Source organism: Papio anubis, chromosome 5 (assembly GCF_008728515.1).
Source record: "Papio anubis isolate 15944 chromosome 5, Panubis1.0, whole genome shotgun sequence".
Lineage (NCBI taxonomy): Eukaryota > Metazoa > Chordata > Mammalia > Primates > Cercopithecidae > Papio > Papio anubis.
In genome coordinates this window covers 64,204,831-64,219,877 of record NC_044980.1, presented here as the reverse complement: position 1 = coordinate 64,219,877, position 15,047 = coordinate 64,204,831, and the positions used below count along the sequence as shown (strand labels likewise).

Genomic DNA, 15,047 nt, shown 5'->3' with positions numbered 1-15,047 from the left:
CTGAGAAGCAATTTCACTCACCAAGCATTTATTAAGTGCCTACACTAGACCAGGAGAGCCTGTGGGAGTGACGCATGAGAGCCAGCGCTGGGGTCCTGGTTCTTCCAGGCTGGTGTGGTACTGATACACAGGTGGCTAGCTTATGGAACAGTGAGGAGACCAGGTGGGAACATGGTGGAATGGTGTAGTCTTTTAAAATAAGGTTACAGTAAGAATATAGTGGATGGAGGATGAGTAAGAAAAGGGAGGGCTTTGAAAGTCTAGTGGAAATGTCTCACTTCCTTCAGGTAGGAAACAGGGAGCCAGTTCGTGATTCTTGGCAAGGGAGGTGTAAGTTTGATTTGAAACAGATTTGAAGGACAAAGTCAACAGTAAAAAGAAGCATCTAGAGTCAGCAGCAGCAAACCTAGGTGTGAGGCATCAATGAAAGACTAGCTTAGGAGACAGAAGATGGGAAGGAAACTAACATTCAGCAGACACCTACCCACGTGCTGGGTGCTTTAAACAAAATCCTCCTTTCATCCTCAAAACAACCCTCCATGGTTCATTAGTCACTTTACAGATGCAAAGAGGGTCAGAAAGAGATGTAAAGTAATATGCTCAAGGTTATATGGATGACAGGGAGTCACTCAGAAATAACTTGAACCCAGATGATCTCCTGTGCTTTTCACTATGCTAGTTTGAAACAGTGAGTTCCATTTGGGAAACACCAGCTTTTGTGGGGAGTGCACAGCTGGTGTTAGCATCCATGAGGAAGTGAAGATGGAGCTCGTCTGCCTAGGTCTGTAGGTGGATCCATGGGCACTGAGAGCTCTCCAGGAAAAAGACAAGTCTCAGCAAGATGTGGTAAACACACAACTCCCAAACCTACAAAGCTTGAGGATTATTCTAGAAAACTCAGTGCTGGAGACACTGGCAAGGTACTTCCCACATCAGCTACAGAACTTTATGCCACTCCTTAGCTATGTTGAACCAACAATAAATTCTTTCCAGGCTATACCAGTGATTAGTAGAGTAGGGAACTTTGAGATCTACTAGAAGGTAAACTCCACGTGAACAGGAATTTCTGCCTGTTTTGTTCACTGATTAAAACAATGCCTGGCACATAGTAGACGTCCAAATAATTTGTTGAATGTTTACAGGAACCAGATTGGACCATGGATATCTCTGCCTGCAAAACCTCTTGTGCTTTCAAGTTGAAGGTAATGGAAAAGTATCAGAGTAACTTTAAAAGGTATGATCCTTGAATGACACTTGAGCAACATCTATAATGAGTATATTAAAGTATCTGATTTGTTTTCCTTTTCTTTTTTTTTTTTTTTTTTTTTTTTGAGACGGAGTCTCACTGTGTCTCCCAGGCTGGAGTGCAGTGGCGCGATCTCGGCTCACTGCAAGCTCCGCCCCCCGGGTTCACGCCATTCTCCCGCCTCAGCCTCCCAAGTAGCTGGGACTACAGGCGCCCGCTACCGCGCCCGGCTAGTTTTTTGTATTTTTAGTAGAGACGGGGTTTCACCATGTTAGCCAGGATAGTCTCGATCTCCTGACCTTGTGATCCACCCGCCTCGGCCTCCCAAAGTGCTGGGATTACAGGCTTGAGCCACCGCGCCCGGCCTGTTTTCCTTTTCTAATAAGGCCTGTACAATCATACATTACTATATTAACAGCAGTACATCAATTTAAACTGTTAAAACTTTTTTTTAAATTAATGGCAACTCCTCTTTTTTTTTTTTTTGAGCCGAGTCTCGCTCTGTCGCCAGGATGGAATGCATTGGCACGATCTCAGCTCACTGCAACCTCTGCCTCCCGGCTTCAAGCAATTCTTCTGCCTCAGCCTCTAGAGTAGCTGGGACTATAGGCGCATGCTGCCACGCCCGGCTAATTGTTTGTATTTTTAGTAAAGACAGGGTTTCACCGTGTTGCGGAGAATTAACTCTCTCAGAATTAAACTCTGCCCAACTGTTAGATAAATCCTCAAAGATGGAAATATAATGTTAATAACACCAACACAATTAGCATAATTTTCCAAAGACATGAAGGAAGATGACTTTTCTACATTTTTGAAAACCACTTTATTAAAGTATACCATACAGGAAAGTGCAAAAATCATAAGTGTACACAGCCCTGTAACTAGCACTCAAGTCAATTTCTCTGTTTTTTTTTTTTTTTTGTTTTTTGTTTTTGAGACAAAGCCTCACTCTGTCGCCCAGGATGAAATGCAGTGCCATCATCTCAGCTCACTGCAACCTGCCTCCCAGGCTCAAGCCATCCCCCCGCCTCAGCCTCCCAAGTAGCTGGACTACAGGCACATGCCACCATGCCTGGCTAATTTTTGTTTTTTTAGTAGAGATAAGGTATCACCATGTTGCCCAAGCTGGTCTCAAACCCCTGAGCTCAAGCTATCCACCTGCCTTGGCCTCCCAAAGTACTGGGATTACAGGCATGAGCCAACACATCTGGTCAATTTCTCTATATTCTAATAATGGTGAAACACCCACACAAATGAGCAATTTAGGCCAAAATGTTTTGGTACTATAAAAAGGCAAAAGTCCAAACTGTCTTCCAAACTGATGTTCAGAAAAAGAACATTAAGGAAAACTGATTTTAGGCCAGGCGAGGTGGCTCACACCTGTAATCCCAGCACTTCGGAGGCAGGTGGATCGCTTGAGGCAAGGAATTCAAGACCAGCGGACCAACATAGTGAAACCCCATCTCTACTAAAAATACGAAAACTTAGCCAGGCATGTTGGTGCATGCCTGTAAACCCAGCTCCTTGGGAGGTTGAGGTAGGAGAATCGCTTGAACCTGGGAGGCGGACGTTGCAGTGAGCCAATATTGCGCCATTGCACTCTAGCCTGGGCAAAAAGAGCAAAACTCCATCTCAAAAAAAAAAAAAAAAAAAAAGCAAGCTCATTAAGAACAAGTCCCGCCACACCAACTTCACTTCCTTTTCTGGGAAGGTTACCAGACTGGTGGATGACGGGAATGCAGAGAGAAAGAATCCTGAGAATCTTGAGCACATCCTTGTGTGGGTGGGCAGATTCCCAAGGGGCTGAATTATGGCACCCCATTAGCACAAAAAAATGAACCATTTATGTCCACCTGGTGGGAGGTCTCCAGTGGTAACCACAAAGTGGCGGAGACAGCTTATCCAGATTTGCAGCTGACCAAACACACCGGAAAGGATAACTAACCCATTGGCTAGGCCATCAACACTAAGCAAGAACTCTCTGTAAAATAAGAATGATGAGTTTAAAACAACCTAATGGTTTTACCAGCCCCCATTTACTGGCTCACAATCTGAGACAAATTCTTTATCTCCTCTAAGTGCACTCCTCTGTCAAATGCGGGAATAATCCTGACCTCTGCACTGGGATAAGAAAAAGTCTTAAAGAGCCAAGCGCTGTGGCTCACACCTGTAATCCCAGCACTTTGGGAAGCCGAGGCGGGTGGATCACGAGGTCAAGAGATGGAGACCATCCTGGTCAACTGGCGAAACCCCGTCTCTACTAAAAAAAAATACAAAAATTAGCTGGCCGTGGCGACGTGCTCCTGTAGCCCCAGCTACTCAGGAGGCAAGAGAATCTCTTGAATCCAGGAGGAGGAGGTTGCAGTGAGCAGAGATCGTGCCAATGCACTCCAGCCTGGCGACAGAGCGAGACACCGGCTCAAAAAACCAAACCAAAACAAAACAAAACAAAAACAAAACCCCACAAGAAAAAGTCTTCAAGAAAATGGGCAACAGCATTCATCATAAGGTGGTTATCCTGGCCGGGCGCGGTGGATATCCCAGCACTTTGGGAGGCCGAGATGGGCGGATCACGAGGTCAGGAGATCGAGACCATCCTGGCGAACACAGTGAAACCCCGTCTCTACTAAGAAATACAAAAAATAGCCGGGCGAGATGGCGGGCGCCTGTAGTCCCAGCTACTCGGGAGGCTGAGGCCGGAGAATGGCGTGAACCCGGGAGGCGGAGCTTGCAGTGAGCTGAGATCCGGCCACTGCACTCCAGCCTGGGCTACAGAGCGAGACTCCGTCTCAAAAAAAAAAAAAAGAAAAGAAAAAAAAAAAAAAGGTGGTTATCCTGAAAGTGAGAAATTTCAGTGCTTAGGCACTTAGGTATATTGTACCCATTTTCAAATACAGCTGACCCTCCACATCCATGGGTTTTAAATCCAGATTCAACCAACCTCAGACAGAAAATATTCAGGGGAAAAAAAATTAAAAATAACAGGGCAGGTACAGTGGTTCACACCTGTAATCCCAACACTCTAGGAAGCTAAGGCAGGAAGATCACTTGAACCCAGGAGTTCAAGACCGACCACAGCAACATAGCAAGACCCCATCTCTACAAAAAATTTTTCTTAAAATTAGCCAGGCATGGTGGCACATGCCTATAAGCTCCAGCTACTCAAGAGACTGAGGTGGGAGGATCTCTTGAGCAGAGGAAGTTGAGGCTGCAGTGAGAGCCATGATCACGTCACTGTATTTCAGCCTGAGTAACATTAATACCTTGTCTAAAAAAATAATAAACAGTAAAACAAAAAATACAGATTTTTAAAACTACAGTATCACAATTCTATGCAGCATTTACACTGTGTTAGGTATTATAACTAACCTAGAGATTATTTAAAGTCTACAAGAAGTCTGGGTGCGGTGGCTCACACCTGTAATTCCAGCTCTTTGGGAGCCCAAGATGGGCGGATCACTTGAGGTCAGGAGTTCGACACAGCCTGGCCAACATGATGAAACCCTGTCTCTACTAAAAATACAAAAATTAGCTGGGCATGGTGGTGCATGCCTGTAATCCCAGCTACTTCGGAGGCTGAGGCAGGAGAATCGCTTGAGCCCAGGAGGCAGAGTTTGCAGTGGGCCAAGACTGCATCACTGCACTCCAGCCTAGATGATGCAGTGAGATTCTGTCTCGAAATAACAATTAAAAAAAAAAAAAGTATACAAGAGCATTTAGGCCATATGCAAATACAAAGCTATTTTGTAATAGGGACTTCAGCCTCCTCAGATTTTAGTATCAAGGGGTCCTGGAAGCAACCTCTCACAGATACTGAAGGGTGACTATATTGGTGGCATAAATGAGTCATTTTTAAAATGTAAACTGATTTTTTTTTCTTTTTCTTTTGGGACAGAGTCTAGCTCTGTCGCCTAGCCTGGAATGCAATGGTGTGATCTCGGCTCAATGCAACCTCCACCTCCCAGATTCAAGCGATTCTCCCACCTCAGCCTCCTGAGTAGCTGAGATTACCAGCGCATGCCACCAGGCCAGGCTAAGTTTTGTATTTTTAGTAGAAATGGGGTTTTACCATGTTAACCAAGCTGGTCTCAAACTCCTGACCTCAGGTGATCCACCCGCCTCGGCCTCCCAAAGTGCTGGGATTACAGGCACGAGCCACCATGCCCAGCAGTAAACTGAATTTTTTAAAAGTCAATTCCATAGTACAGTATAGAGGAGAACTAACTTAATAATCGTTCATTTTTAAAGGTGCATTTCTTTGGTAAGAATTTCAACAAAAGCTAACAAGCGATCCCAAACTTTATTCACAGAAATAGTGCTCATATCTAGGAATAATACGCTATTAAAAAAAACAAACAAAACCTGATTTGTACATCACATTCTTTTTTTTTTTTTTTTTTTTTTTTTTTTTTTGAGACGGAGTCTCGCTGTGTCACCCAGGCTGGAGTGCAGTGGCACGATCTCGGCTCACTGCAAGCTCCACCTCCCGGGTTTACGCCATTCTCCTGCCTCAGCCTCCGAGTAGCTGGGACTACAGGCGCCCGCCACCACGCCCGGCTAGTTTTTTGTATTTTTAGTAGAGACGGGGTTTCACCATGTTAGCCAGGATGGTCTCGATCTCCTGACCTCGTGATCCACCCGCCTCGGCCTCCCAAAGTGCTGGGATTACAGGGTTGAGCCACCGCGCCCGGCCTGTACATCACATTCTACACTACGTGCCTCTCCAGGAGGGTGACTAAGATCGTTAAAGATCTAGAAAAGCTGGCCAGGCACAGTGGCTCACGCCTGTAATCCCAGCACTTTGGGAGGCCAAGGCAGGTGGATCACAAGGTCAGGAGATCGAGACCATCTTGGCCAACATGGTGAAACCTCGTCTAAAAATATTAAAATTAGTTGGGCTTATAATCCCAGCTACTTGGGAGGCTGAGGCAGGAGAATCGCTTGAACCCAGGAGGCAGAGGTTGCAGTGAGCCGAGATTGCGCCGCTGGACTCCAGCCTGGAGTGAGAGCCAGAGTGAGACTCTGGCCCCCCCAAAAAAAAAACAAATCTAGAAAAACCATGCCTTAAGACAAACAATTAGAAAAACAGGAAATGTCTGGCCTGGAGAATTGAACATTAGAAGAATCACTTTAGTAGCCCTGAGGTATCTGAAGAGCTGTCTTTGTTATCCTAGAAATGGTTAAAAAAAAAAAAAATCCACAAACCACCATATTAGGAAGCCTCTCCCTCACCCTGACCCCACACCCCCTCCAAAAATAACGAACAACAATTTGAGCTCATGCAATTTATGCAAAGCTTAAGTTATTTGATATTTTTTTGGAGACCAGACTGGAGGACTTCTAAGGTCTCTGAAATTTCGAAGTGAATCTGTGACTGTGCTTTAAGGCCAGCAGCCAAAGGTCAAAGAGGACCAATGCCCAGCACAGCAACATTAACAATCTGTACATGTGTTGAGTGAAGGAAAAAATAAAATGAGGAATGAAGAGACCACTTATCAACTACATGAACTTATGTCAAGAGTGACAAGGACAGAAGTCAGATAGCTAAATTAGAGTCAGGGGCAAAAGGGAAGCAGCAGATCCTTGTCAAATATGTTAATCTGAAAACCAGCATCTTGAGCTAATGATAATATATAAAAAGCGTTCTCCCCTTGACAGTGTTTACTGACCAAAAGCTGTCTTAATGGAAAACTAAGCTAAGATGGAAAAAAACAGGCTGAGGCTGGGTGAGGTGGCTCACACTTGCAATCCCAGTACTTTGGGAAGCCAAGGCAGAGGGATTGTTTGAGCCCAGAACTTCAGGATCAGGCTGGACAACAGAGACTCCGTCTCCATCTTTAAAAAAAAAAAAAAAAAAAGAGTAGAAAAAAATAGACTGAAAATGCTTTGCCCTCAAATTATTCTTTAAAGAAAACTCTCAATAAGTGAAAAATAAACATATTTAAGAGAAGTCTGTTCCTTTTAGGGCACATGCAGTAACTGTCAATTTGTCTTTAAAAAGTTTAAGTTGTGCCTTATATTAAATGATTTAGATTATAGGCACATCATTAAATTGTCTAAAAATCTGAAGTTAGGCAGATTTTGTAATAGACTGTGTCAGAAATTGTATTTTTAATAAACCTTCCAAGTGATTTTTTAACACACCACATATTTTGAGAATTGCTGTTTACAATAATGGTGTCAATCCAAAAAGGACATTGATCTTACAATTTCCTGTCTAGAAAGCCCAGATCTTTTACACAGCAGACACCTGCTGTTCACATCTCAGCTCAGATGCCACCTTCTGGGAGATGCCCTCCCAGTCCCTCACTCCATCACACAAAACTTGTTTTTTCAGAGCAAACTCCTCTCTGCCCTCATACCTGAAATTATTTTAGGTATTATCTCCACCCCATCTGGAATGCCCGCATCCCAGGCATCGAATGTCTATTTTGACCATTATTTAAATTCCCTGGTCCTTGAAACTAGCCCTGGCACAAAGTGATTGTCAATGAGTACTCAATTAATAAAACCAAGTCAATTATTAGAGTTGGGATTTCAATCCAGCAGTGAATGCCTTGAAGTTCTTCACACAACACCCAATCAACACCCAATAAACCTATTTTTTTTTCCTTTATTTCCAACTTCGGTGTTCAAATGTAATTGAGTAGAGTCTAAGAGAAAGGGAGAAAAAGAGGACAGAACAGTCTGAGAATCACCTGTGAGCCTGTTAGAAAGGCAGAATCCCAGGTCCCACTCCTGACCTCCCAATCAGAATCTATGTTTTAACAAGATCCCTAGGTGATTCATACTACAGCCAAGACTGGAATCACTGGGTTACGGAACAGCGGCAAGCCTAGGGGTTAAAACGAAAAGCCTAACAGAAATCTACATGATCTGTTTACTCTCTTATTTCTATAAATAGTAATTTGATGAAAAAGATCCACTGATATTCCAATCAAATAAGCCTTAAAATGCAACTGAAGAAAACTTCCTTCTGGGACGTTCCTGGGAAGTTGAAAGATATTACATCAGATCATTTATGTGGTTAAAAGTAATCTATTATTTTGGAAAGGCAGTAATTCCAACATTACCTTTAGAAGAAAAAAGAATTTTACCATGACATCAAGCAAAATGCGGGAAATCTTGTATCAGGCTACAGGTACTAGTCAATGGTACAAAGGTCCAGAAAAATCCCCCAAATCTGGTTCTGGAATATCAAGGACCGCTGCTTCTGATATTCCTTCCCAGATTAGCTGAAGCAGTTTGCAAGCAAGCCCACGCAACACGTTTCCCCCACAGCATATGCCCGCTTTTAAAACGGAGTTCTACTAAGGTCTGCCTTTTAGAGTTGTTGGGATAATTAAATGAGAAAATACAGAATGCTTTTAGCATAGTGCCTCATGTGCAGGAGACACTGCCCATTATTTCCCGAAATGGCCTGGAAGCTGCCAAAAGGTGGAGAATCATGTCTTAACGACCTCCCTATCCTCCGCTCCATCACCTAACAAAGGAGGCCCCTAATAACTAAATAAATTGCAAAACGACAAAAAAAAAAAAAGTGTTGCTTTGTTTGAGGAAATATCTGTGCCGCCCCCACACACTCAAAAAGCACCACTAAGAAAATATTCATAAAGGCTGGGCGTGGTGGCTCCTGCCTGTAATCCCAGCACTTTGGGAGGCCGAGGCGGGTGGATCACCTGAGGTCAGCAGTTCGAGATCAGCCTGACCAACATGGCAAAACTCCGTCTCTACTAAAAATACAAAAATTAGCCGTGCATACTAGTGGGTGCCTGCAATCCCAGCTACTCGGGAGGCTGAGCAGGAGAATCACTTGAACCCGGGAGGCAGAGGTTGCAGTGAGCCCAGATCACGCCACTGCAATCCTGCCTGGGAGACACAGTCGGACTCCGTCTCAAAAAAGCAAATAATAATAATAATAATAAAAACAAAAGAAAGACTCATACATACAGTGCAAAAGAACTATTGTTACACTTGGGAATGCCTAGTTTTCTAAATCACCATAAGTGCCTTCATGGGAAGTGTTTCTCTTTTCCAGGTATTCCAATAATACACCTGTTGCCTAAGGGCCACACACTAACTGGCCTAGAAAGCTGCCGCCTCCTCGCCCGGGATAATTCCCCAAGCGGGCAGTGTAGCCAGCGAGCCCCGGGTCCGGCCTGAGGATGCCGCGGTTTTCCCCTGGGGCCCGGTGGCTTCCCGAGGAGCACGAGGACCTCGGCGCCGCTCCCAACCCCTAGGCGCAGAGGCCATCTTGGCCCTTGACCCCCGCTCCCCGCAAGCTTCCTTCCACGCAGGCAACATGGCTGGCGTGCGGGGCCGGCCCAGTCCCGGAGGTCCCCAAACTCCGTGGCCCAGCTGGGCGCGGGTCCCGGCGTCCGTGCGTCCCGAGGCGCTCCTGGGCAGCGCGCGCCCGCTTTCGCTGGGCAGGCACCGCCCGGAGGCAGTTCCGCCCCCCTGGCGGCAGCCCTTTTGGTCACGGGTGAGAATCCCAAGCGTGAGCAGCTTCCCTCGAAATTAACTCCGTGAACCCCAGCTTAAATCGGCGCGGGTTCACACAACTCCCAACAAGTGGATTCGAAGTAGCCAGTGTGGCCCACACCGTGACTCCCGGAATATTTCACAGACTGAATCCAGCCCCCGTCTCCCCGGGATACCCAAAGGAGTGGGGTGGGGTGGGAGCGGAAGGGATGAAATTCCCCCCGGGGATCTAAGCGGCTCGGACCAGCAAGCAGTCTCTCGCTGCAGCCTCAAGCCTAGGACCCCCAACGAGCTGGGCGCAGGACCCCTCTCCATGAGGGCCGCCCCCCAAAACTGCAGCCCCAGAACTGATGCAGGATCGTCGCTGTTCAGGAATGTCCTGCCTCATAAAAGTGAAAAGTTGCCCGCGCCGCTGAGGCACTGCTAGCTTTAAGCGTCTCCGCGGAATAAAGCTTGATCGGCGGCTCCAAGCCGCCCCTTGCCCGGGGGGGCAGCCTCCCAAGTTGGCCGGTGCTGCTCTCTCCGCAGACCCGCGCCTCTCCGGTTCCCACGAGTCCCAGCCCGGGGACGAAACTGCCACCGAAACCAGCGCGGAGCGTCCTCCCCCCCGCACCTCCCCTAACAGAGGCGCCGCGGTCCCCCCACGGGGACCCTGGGAGCTCCCGTGCGCCCCTGACGCCGCGCCCAACACTCACCCACTGGCCGCACCTGGGCCCGACCCTCCGGGGGCCAACCGAGCCAGTGAGCGCACTCACCTGGCGGGCGCACCTGACGCCGCGCCGACCGCCAGCGCGCAGCCAGGGACTGTGCTGGGGACGTCTCCTCCCCCTCCTCTCTCTTCTTCCCCTCCTCCCCCTTCTCCCTACAACCGGCCCTGCCCCCGGGCATGCGCACCAACGTGGAGGGGGGTGCGGGAAGCCTGCGGGCCAGCCCCGAGAGACCCACCTGCTGCGTCCCGGACGGGCTCCTCGGCGCTCTGGCCCTAGCTCTCGGTTCTTGCCGCCTCCGCCGGAGGAAGCAGGGAGGGAGAGGTGGGCGCGGGAGTGTAGGTGTGGTGTGTTGGCCTCCTCCCTCGGTGACCCATTCACCTGAAACTCGGATGGGAGGGGGCGGGAGGACGCAGCCCTGCTTCCCACACCCTGCCAGCGCGCTGTTAAAGGAACCGCGCGATGTTCCGGCCCGAGGGGCGGAGCGCAGAGGAGCAGCGCGGGCTCCCAGGGGGCAGCACGGATGGGCGTCCCGGACCACCTAGGGGTGCGTTTGGTGCTCCGCCTGCTTCACATGGAACCTTGGGTGTCTGACGGAGAGAGGTCGAACGAGGTCCGGAGGGGACTGTTTCCTCCGGAAAGGGTCTAGGCACTAAGCACTTTGATAGGAAAGGCACGTCCTCACGGGACACTTTCCTGCTTCTAAAATTTGATTGAACTGTTGCTGGAAAAAGGCATATAGATGTGTTGCTCCCACGAAAGACTCCTGGGAAAATTTCAAAACTCGTGTGTAAATATTGGCGCTATTTCTGAATTTCTAGATTCAGAAATAAGACAATTACTTATTGGGGATAAAATGAGGGTGAACTACTGTAAATGTTAGTTGCCGTCCAGCAAGCTAAAGTGCATAATACACAGTTTACACATCACCACCTTAGGGTCCTCCTCTGCCCACCCGTTCCGAAATGTAACTGGTCCGCTCTTGGGGACGGGGAGATTTAAACTATTATGGCTCTTTGGCCTAAGAAAAAGCACCTTATACTTTGTTTATCAACCTGTAGTGCTTTAAGAACCCTACTTAAAAAGCAAAATAAACCTGGTTTATTTGTTTATTTTTTTAAGAAAACGAAAAAGCACCTTAGTCCTGGGTGCTGTATTCTATTTCTTGATCTGGATTATGGTTCCAAAGGACATTTCATAGTCTGCACTTAACACTGTGTATGTTTTTATGTATGTTTGTTGTTTTTGAACATATTTTTAAATTGTACTCCAGGATGAGGTAATTATAGTTCTTGGCATTTAACTACCTGCATTGAAAGCGAACTGTTAGGTTTCTTAAATCCTGCTTGTCTTTGCGTTCCAATCTGGAATGTCAGCATTGCTAATAAATTTCTATCCAATCCCACCCACTTCTCTACCTTTAATTAAATGGTTGGAGATGTGACTCTCCCATACATTAGATCTTAAGGCACAATTCATACTTAAGGAAGTAAAAGCACCATGTAAATATGAGGTATTTCAGATGATGACAGCTTTAATGAGTAATTAATTTAATTGGTATTTTTTTCGTGGAAGTCATTGCTACAAATGCTTTAATATGACTATGTAGTTTTTGAATGATGCAGTTTAAATTGGTATTGTTAACACTGGGGAAGTCAGGTTAATCCTCTTAATGTTCCCTGTCAGATTACTGAAATCTCCAAACATTCCACTTGGTTTATAATTAAACAAGGGAACATTTCCTAATACTCTCAGATTTGTAAACACATGTCCATTATTTTATAATGTATTTTGATATGTTCTGAAGAGGAGATCTTAGGAGTTTTTTTCCACTTTATAAAAGAGTTCACATACCATAAAATTCACCCTTTTAAAGGGCACGTACAATTCAGTGGGTTTTAGTATACTCACCAGATTGTACAACCATCACCACCATCTAATTCCATTTTAATCACCCCCAAAAGAAACCCCATGCCCATTAATAGTCACTCTCCATTTCCCCTCTCCCCTCATCCCTCGGCAACCACTAATGTACTTTCTGTCTCTATTAATTTGCCTGTTCTGGACATTTTATATGAATGGATAATACAATATGTGCCCTTTGTGTCTGTCTTCTTTCACTTAGCATAGTGTTTTAAAGGTTCATCCATGTTGTAGTGTGTATCAGTACTTCGTTCCTTTTTATAACTGAATAATATTCCGTTGTATCGATGTATCACATTTTGTTTAATCATTCATCTGTTGATGAACATTTGGGTTGTTTTTCCTTTGGGGATGCTATGAATAATGTTACTCTGAATATTTGTGTACAAGTTTTTTTGTGGATGTATGTTTTCAGTTCTCTTGGTAAATTAGGTTTTTAAATTAAACTTTTTATCATTTTAAGATAATAATTTATGCATATCATGTTATTTTGCTTATTCCCACCCTAAACCTAAACTCAAAGACATGTTGTGCTGGGTAGAAGGTTAGCTTTCATATTTTATTTGCTTTCCCAATTCATTCCTTCAACTATTTTCTGAGTGCTCTGTACACATGAATGAACAAAACTCAAAAATCTCTGTGAAACTTACTTTCTAGTTAGTTCTGAGTTCATCCATATGGAATAATAGGATTCATTAAGTTGAAATATATGAATTCTATTTTATTCGCTTGAGATTAATTTTCTAAACAACACAGCATCAAAAGAACAGTTAACTATTGCCCAATATTGTATATATTTGGTAGTTGAAAGTGTCTAGAAAGAAAAATCCAGCCTTAAAACTTAAACACATCATTCTTCAATACCAAAACAAAATTTGTTGGATGTTAAATGATGCCATGCTCGATTTAATCTAAAATTTACATAATCATAAATTATAGCAAAATTTAACTACTATATTTTTACCAAATATTCCTTCTTGGCAACTCACATTAGTATTGAGTAGTATCCACTATTGGATATTACTTAATGAAAATCCCCATGACTCAGAGCAATGTAAATATTATTCTCAGAAGAACCCCATGATTAGAAGCTTGTTGACTTTACCTGCAGTCAAATGGATGATAAGATGAAAAAACAATTTTTTTTCTCCTTTTTTATGTGTAAAAGAGAAACTTAAGAGCTCAGATTATGGTGTCAGAAATTTCATTTGAAATTCCAGTGTTGCTACCTGGTAGCTGGGTAGGACTAAAGGAAATTAAACTACATAAGCCTCATTTTTTTCCACCGTAAATTTGAGATGATAATAAACAATACTATCTTTATAAGTCTATTGGTGGGAATGTGGAACATTCACCAAGACAGTCTATATGCTGAGCCATGAAACAAGTCTCAATAAATTTAACAAGCCATTGCTGTATCCTATCTGCCTGAAATAGGAATTCCATAACTATGTGTTGGATGAATGAATGAATGACTATAGCCCTGTTTCCCAAATCCAACGTACCTGTGGAATCTTGTCCTCCTCTCAGCTGGCCTCCTGCCATTGTGAAACCTGCACATTCCTTAGTAGCATTTCAAGGCTTACATTCTAGTACTAGGGTTTAGAGGGGAAAAGACGGGAGATTAAAATAGTTCCACGGTTTCCACTCTGCCTTGCCTACTTAGTAAATGAATTCAAGCACTGGTATGTGTCCAAGGCAACTCAGTTTGGAGTTGCTGAGGGCCTGGCCTGAAAGGCCTCTGGTTTCTCTGCCCAATTATGAAGAGGGAGGCTCCTGGTCCACACAGGAGAGTTTCCTTGGACAGGTGTATGGAAGAATTTATGGGGCAGCCACTAGGAAGACAATTTCTAAAAGGATGATTACACTAGATGAGTAAACCTTTATCTCCTCAATTCCTATGTGTTAAGCAAGATCCTCCTGGGAGGAATCCACATTTAAACAAAGAGACTCAGCACCTGAGCAGGAACTGCAACAGGTGGAAGAATAACAATAGCACCATTTACTCAGGGAAAAACATGTTATAAGTACTATGCTAAGTGTTTTTTTGGTTTTCTGTTTGTTTGTTTGTTTTGAAACGGAGTCTCATCTGTAGCCCAGGCTGGAGTGCAGTGGTGTGATCGGCTCACTGTAACCTCCGCTTCCCAGGCTCAAATGATTCTCCTACCTCGGCCTCCCGAATAGCTGCGACTACAGGCACTTGCCACCACGACTGGCTAATTTTTGTATTTTTAGTAGAGACGGGGGTTTCACCTTGTTGGTCAGGCTGGTCTTGAACTCCTGACCTCAGGTGATACCCATGCCTTGGCCTTTCAAAGCACTGGGATTACAGGGATGAGCCACCATGCCTGGCAGTTTTATGGTTTTTAAATTTTTTTCTATTTTTGGGGGGTTTTTTGAGATAGAGTCTCCCTCTGTTGCCCAGGCTGGAGTGCAATGGCGCGATCTTAGCTCACTGCAACCTCTGCCTCCCAGGTTCAAGCGATTCTCCTGCCTCAGCCTCCCAAGTAGCTGGGATTACAGGTGCCCACCACCACGCCCAGCTAATTTTGTATGCTTAGTAGAGTTGGAGTTTCTCCATGTTGGTCAGGCTGGTCTCCAACTCCTGACCTCAAGTGATCCACTCACCTCAGCTTCCCAAAGTGCTGGGATTACAGGCGTGAGCCACCACGCCCGGCCCTGGCCGAATA

At 45.2% G+C, this 15,047-nt stretch overlaps 1 protein-coding gene across 3 annotated transcripts in view; it reads right to left on the bottom strand.

Moving 5' to 3' along the window:
• OCLN (occludin) overlaps nucleotides 1–11,033 on the bottom strand; it is a 60,900-nt gene extending 49,867 nt beyond the window's left edge. The window contains exon 1 of one of the 3 annotated variants that reach the window (XM_003899773.2): nucleotides 10,673–11,033. The gene's annotated coding sequence lies outside the window, so the exon portion shown is untranslated. Of the gene's footprint in view, nucleotides 1–10,422; nucleotides 10,586–10,672 lie in introns of those variants that run through there. The other 2 variants (XM_017959621.2, XM_003899772.2) reach the window with 2 other exon arrangements.
• Between the last annotated feature and the right edge of the window lie 4,014 nt (nucleotides 11,034–15,047).